Below are 6,611 nucleotides of genomic sequence, written 5' to 3' on the forward strand. Positions count from 1 at the left end.
CTTGCTTGCGTTTCCTTTCTTGAAAACTCGGCGCTCGCTACTTTCCTGTCGAGAATGCTGCGTCACACTGATAACGTGCATGCCGTTCGTGACTGGGAAGTACCGGGCTCGCAGCGTTAAAGAAAGGAAACGCGGGCAAGACAGATGACGATTATTGTTGTGGGACAAATATACACCCCAAAGGGTGCAACTGTTTTTAGAGTGTACGCTCTTAGAAAAAATTACACCCTTTGGGGCTTATCTTGTCCCACAACGATAATCGTCATCTGTCTTGCCCGCGTTTCCTTTAACTCTGCGAGCCCGGTACTTCCCAGTCACGAACGGCATGCTCGTTATCAGTGTGATGCAGCATTCTCGACAGGAAAGTAGCGAGCGCCGAGTTTTCAGGAAAGGAAACGCAAGCAAGGCAGATGACGATTATCGTTGTGGGACAAATATACACCCTAAACGGTGCAACCGTTTTAAGAGTGTAAGAAGAGTTTACACCCTTTGGAGTGCCCCTTCTGACACACAACGATAATCGTCATCTGCCTTGATGCGTTTCCTTTCTTTAACGCTGCGAGCCCGGTACTTTCCAGTAACTAACGGCATACGCGTTATCAGCATGATAGCATTGCCGACAGGAAATGCTATCATATGCTGATAACGCGCGTACCGTTCGTTACTGGAAAGTACCGGGCTCGCAGCGTTTAAGAAAGGAAACGCATCAAGGCAGATGACGATTATCGTTGTGTGGCAGAAGGGGCACGCCAAAGGGTGTAAACTGTTCTTAGAGTGTACACTCTTAGAAAAATTTACACCCTTTGCGGCTTACCTTGTCCCACAACGATAATCGTCATCTGTCTTGCCCGCGTTTCCTTTCTTTAACGCTGCGAGCCCGGTACTTCCCAGTTACGAACGGCATGCGCGTTATCAGTGTGACGCAGCATTCTCGACAGGAAAGAAGCGAGCGCCGAGTTTTCAAGAAAGGAAACGCAAGTAAGGCAGATGACGATTATCGTTGTGGGACAAATCAGAGATTCTCACTATAACACCAGACACTCTATATTGGACAAATATAAACACCAAACGGTGCAACCGTTTTAAGAGTGTGCGACCTAAAGGGTGAAATTTTGCTTAAGAGTGTAGACGAAAACAGTTTCTTATTTTTGTCTTAAAAACAGGTGACTAATCGTGGCAAGTGAACGAAGTCGATGCCAAAATGCGATCGTTCTGCAAAATTTGAGCAAGAACAGTGCATAGGTGAGTGCAACATCTTTTTTTTGAACACGCGCAGCCAAATATTCAGGACCCTGTATTGGTGCCTGAGTGAGAAGCATGGAGGAAGGAAAAAGATAGGAGGGAGCATGCTGCAACGCTATTGAAGCCAGCCTGGTGGCCCAACACTTAATCACATGTCAAAGTGCACGAATGGCTTTAGTGTTCCCGCTCTGAATGGCAGGGCAGCCGAACAAACGCGCACCGAATAAAAACTACTGGCATAGCTACTGGAAACCAAACGTCTCAGCAAACTTCGATTTTTGCTCCGTGATCTCGACGAAAGAGGTCACGCGTTGGGCCACTACGTGCTGTGGCTTCACGGAGCGTTCGCCCGCCAAGCTTGGCTGTGTGACGTAATGCTCCTCCCTATATTTTTTCTTCCTCCATGGTGAGAAACCTGCTGCACTTGGGACCATGCAAATACAATGTAAACTCGTCTTCCTCCCTCCTCCAAAAGTCAGTCCTCCATAAAAAGCGTTAGACTTCCCGACCGCTAAAGATTCACATTATCATTTGTCCTTGCTTGTGTGCTGCATGTGCTGTGTATGCACACACATCAGCGGCAATGGCGCCCTATTTCTAATATTGGTACATAGCAATTCGGCTTAATGGCGAAGCAAGTGTTTTGAGTAACAAAAAAGACGACGATTTGTAAGGAGCTGCCTACAACCTGTTTGGAAGTCATCTTGTTTTAATATTTTACTCAGCTCCATTCAATGCCATGATGTGGATAATATCGTCTCTTTGCCATCGGCAAGCGACATCCACGCACTGTGAAGACTTGATGGTGTGACACCCACCTTGCCGTTAAATATATATAGTGAACTCTCGTTAAGACGAGTCGGTTAAGCCGAATTCTCGAATATAACGAACAACGTGGGAACGTTTGTTTGCTTTTCTATAGACTCAATGGCAAAAAAATCCGCTTAATCCTCAGACGTGATCTTCGGTTAAGACGGACAGACATTCGGAGTGGCTGCCACCGCTCCGAATCCTGGAGGCTAGGGTGCCTCGATGCGCCGCGCCCGGGGTCGTCGCATCAAGGCACCGTACTGGAGGCCTGCGGTGCACATCGCCCGCGGACGGCGGCGGAAACAAGAGGAAATAAAGAGACAGTGACGTTTCACTTCGTGAACGCAGGTGACGCGCAAGTGTATGGGTGCTACAGCGCATACGAAGCTATCGGCCCTCGATGCGCCTAGACTGTCCGCATCGCAGATCGTATTGAACACAGGGCTCGCGCGGCCACGCCATACGCAGCAGCCGCTGGAGCTGAACGCCCCCTTGTAAACATTCGCTTACTAACTAAATTAACAAGCATGGTGCCAGCATGCACAGGCGAACATTAACACATCACACTCGATGACCGCGGACGCTCGCTGTCAAAACGCTGGCGTGAGGAATCGCGGCAGCAGCAGCGAGCGAAGTGTCCTTCGCGCTGTCTATCGCTTCAACGCAAACTGACCGGTGAAAACACAGCGTGCGCAAAGTTACAAGCCATCGGCCCACCTAGACTGTGCCCCCAAAGCAGATTGCGTTCAAGATAAAGCCCGCGCGACTGAAGCCCCTTAAACTTCGTAAAGTAGTGCCACGCTTTGAAGAATGCCGCCTGCTTCTCGCGCGCTCTGGCCGAGGCCGACGCCACGTCGCTATTGGTCTAATAGCATCACGTGGACCCTCGCGCCGTGCATCAGCGCCATTTTTGCTCGAGAAGCGTCTACGGAGTGGCGAGGAGCGCATGTTGGCGCCGTTGCTACGCTCGAGCAGTGTAGGCAGAGCCACGGTCGAGGAGGGTGCGTGAAAGAGAGAAATGAGGAGTGAAGGCGGTGGAGAGTGCCGCTACTTTACGAAGTTTAAGGGGCCTTACGCGCGACCACGCGCGGCCGTAGTACAACATCCCTCTCCCTCGCCGGTTCCATACGCGCGACGGAAGACGGCGCGCTTCCCTTCCCCTCTTTTGTGCACGCGAGATTGAGCCGCCATCGTCGGCTCACCGTCGCACTCTTTCACACGCGCACACAGGGTACGGCACGCGAGGACGATGTTATCGCGAGACGAACCCCGTACATCCGTATCGCAAACGAAACCTGTAGCAACTGCCAGAGGAGTAAGTACTCAGCGCCCCTCTGCCCAAAACACCTTAAACTTCGTAAAGTAACGACACTCTCTTCCTCCGCCTTCATTCCTCCTCCCTTTCACGCTCCCTCCCCGTCCGTGGCGCCGCCTACAGCGCTCGAGCGTACCAGACCACCTTTCGCCGAGTGAATGCACGCATAACAAGGCGGTGCGCTTTAGGCGTTCGTGTTGGCTTTCTAGCTCCGAGTAACTTCGTGTTCAGCATAGGATTTCTATACGGACGGTTATACAAATTCAGTGACGGCAGATTTTTTTTCCTGTGCTGATAATTATTTTTTAAAGTATCTGAACGAGCGCTAACGCTGCGCCATAACGATTACGAATGTATCGCATGCGCTACAATTAGGTACGCAACATTTGTCAGGTGCGTGTAGCAAAACCTTGTTGCAAATGGTTATAAATAACACATTTACGATCGAATGCCAACATCCTGACCTCCAGCAAGCCCTCAGTAGCCTAAATAATCCGCGCCGTCCTAACCGTCCTTATTGCTGTTCTGAGGTGCGAAAAAGTATTACAAGCTACAGTGCCGCCAACGTGCGTGCTTGCCAATCTTGCAAAGGCTCAGAGATGGGCGCTGGTGCTATTATGTTTCTCGTTCCTCAAAGTCGACAGAAATACGCGAGGCCGAACATCGAGTCGGGATTCTGCGTATATAGAAAATGAAATCTGTTTTTTTAGTATTCGTTCGCGAAGCGGTAACAGCGCTTCATTCAGGCTCAAGCAAGTGCATTATTTTTTTCAGGTTAGTGACTCATCACAAATAACATTTGATCGTGCGTTAGCTCGTCCGTTCACGAAGTCGACTTACTTGTCGCGAACCGAGTAGCACTAAGGTGCATGCATTGAGGACGGTTGCGCTCACTCCGAAATAACATTTGCGAGATACGACTTTAGTGAAGTGATGACCGCGCAAAGGAATTGCCGCGCTATGACGCGGCCGAAATTACGGTAAGTGAAATGATGCAGTCGTTCATATTGAGGCACCATTTGTTGTATCATTACGTGTGTCTCAAAGACATAGTGGTCGGACGAGCTAACAGTTGAACGAACGAGTAAGGGAACGACGACCGAGCCAGCCAGCGAATGGGCGGGCGACCGCACGTTTTCTTTGCGAGTGCTCCACCGCCGCATCTTAACCTGCACACACTTTAAAGCTGACACGAATTAACACGTGCGTTTCAAAGACATGATGCTGTCGTTCGGCGACAAACGCCGTTTCGGGAGAGCACGCACACTTTTCCTTTCTATCGCAAATCCACCGGGCGACCGCCAATGACGAACACGAACAAAAGAGGCAAACAAAGCTATTCGCTCTAAAGAAGGCTAGTTAGTAACCACAAAATGCAGAGAGTTGCTTTCCGAAGATGAGCTTTCACACTAGAGCCTCAAATTTTGTCAAAAGGAATGCCCCGAGTCCTAAAGGTTTCGTAATCACGTTTTCTCACGCAGCCTCGCGTGCCCGCGAATTCAAGCCTGTTGGAGTACAATATGATTAAGCGCACCAAATACGACCGTGCTGCTTATATAAACAAAGTACACGTCGCGTAGGACTATACTATGAGAGACTCGCAACTACCTCGTATAGTCATGCGGAGAATGTTGGTCTAAAGTTCCCCTCCCAATTCGATGAATCCATTCTTTCTTCCTAACCCGTAGCGCTTACTGGACGGTATCGAGAAGAGCTTCTTGTCTTTGCTGAAACTATTCTGGCATACGAAGGCGCAGCAGGTTATGGTGATAAGAAATGCCGTGAAGCGACGTCGCACTTTCCACAAAAGTTCAAGGCGTTCGCAAACCAAAACAACACAGAAGAGCAACAGCGCCAACATGTGCTCCTCGCCACTCCGCAGATACTTCTCAAGCAAAAATGGCGCTGAAGCGCGACTGTAAACAAACGAAGCCGACGCGAGGACCCACGTGATGCCATTAGGCCAATGGCGACGCGGCGTACCCAACCCACGGAGCAGTCACGGTTAAAGCTTTGGTGTCCCCGTTGCCGCGTTGGTTTCCTGGAGGCGCCGCCAATAATGAGAAAAAATAACACGTTGTTGCAATTAGTGAAAAACACGATTGAATAAATACAATTACATCCAGCCGCCAACTTGTGACGCTAGGTTCAGCACTACAGCGGCCCGCGACTACTGCAACACCAGTCAGAACTTTGCCTCTGAAGGTACGTCGGACAGACTTCCTCGCGCCTGCGGCGCTGGTACTGGGTCAGTCATTGTCACCGGCAGCCTTTCAACCACTTGCATTCAACCGCGATTGCTAAGGCGCTCTGCCTTGCAGATTTTCAATATATGCTATAGGCCTCGACCAGAGCGCGCGAGGAGGGGGCGGCATTCTTCAGAGCATGACGCTGCGCTTTACGAAGTTTAAGGGGTTTTACCTCTGCCTACCTTCCTTCTCCTTCCCCACTTCGCTCAACGTCACCCAGACTTACCTAGACTTTCCTCTAGGTGGCGTTGCTTTGCCGCGCGCTCAGCACGCTCGTCGTACTTTCGCTAGCTCGAAGCCTGCACCGATGACCTAGAAGGCCGCAGATGACTGCTTGAACTGCCTATAGTGAACTTCTTCCAGCAGCACGAAGGCACATAAGAATTTTTAAGGTCATTAAGTGAGATTACATAGTTTGTGGCTGCTCGCCGATTTGCACAGAAGTGCCAAACATCCATCACGGACTGGCTGAAACCAAGCTAGAGCTAGTATCCATTGAAAACAGTTTTTTTACCAAGATCAGCTAAATAAATGCTTTTTATGTCTTCCCCCTCCACGCTTTGTGTAATTCATTTACCGTTTTGAAGTAAGGTATTTGGATGCGCCTGGTCATGTTGCCAATTATTGTTAATTCTAAGACGAACAAATTTTCATGATCCCTTCGATTCGTCTTAAAGGGAGCTCTACTGTACACACACACACACACACACACACACACACACACACACACACACACACACACACACACACACATATATATATATGTGTGTGTGTGTGTGTGTGTGTGTGTGTGCGTGCGTGCGTGAGCAGAGAGAAATTCTTCAGGTTATCTTGCAAACGTAATATATATATATATATATATATAATATATATATATATATATATATATATATATATATATATATTTATTTATATATATATGTGTGTGTGTGTGTGTGTGTGTGTGTGTGTGTGTGCGCGCGCGCGTGTGCGTGAGCAGAGAGAAATTCTTCAGG

Source organism: Dermacentor andersoni, chromosome 1 (genome assembly GCF_023375885.2).
Source record: "Dermacentor andersoni chromosome 1, qqDerAnde1_hic_scaffold, whole genome shotgun sequence".
NCBI classification, from domain to species: Eukaryota; Metazoa; Arthropoda; class Arachnida; order Ixodida; family Ixodidae; genus Dermacentor; species Dermacentor andersoni.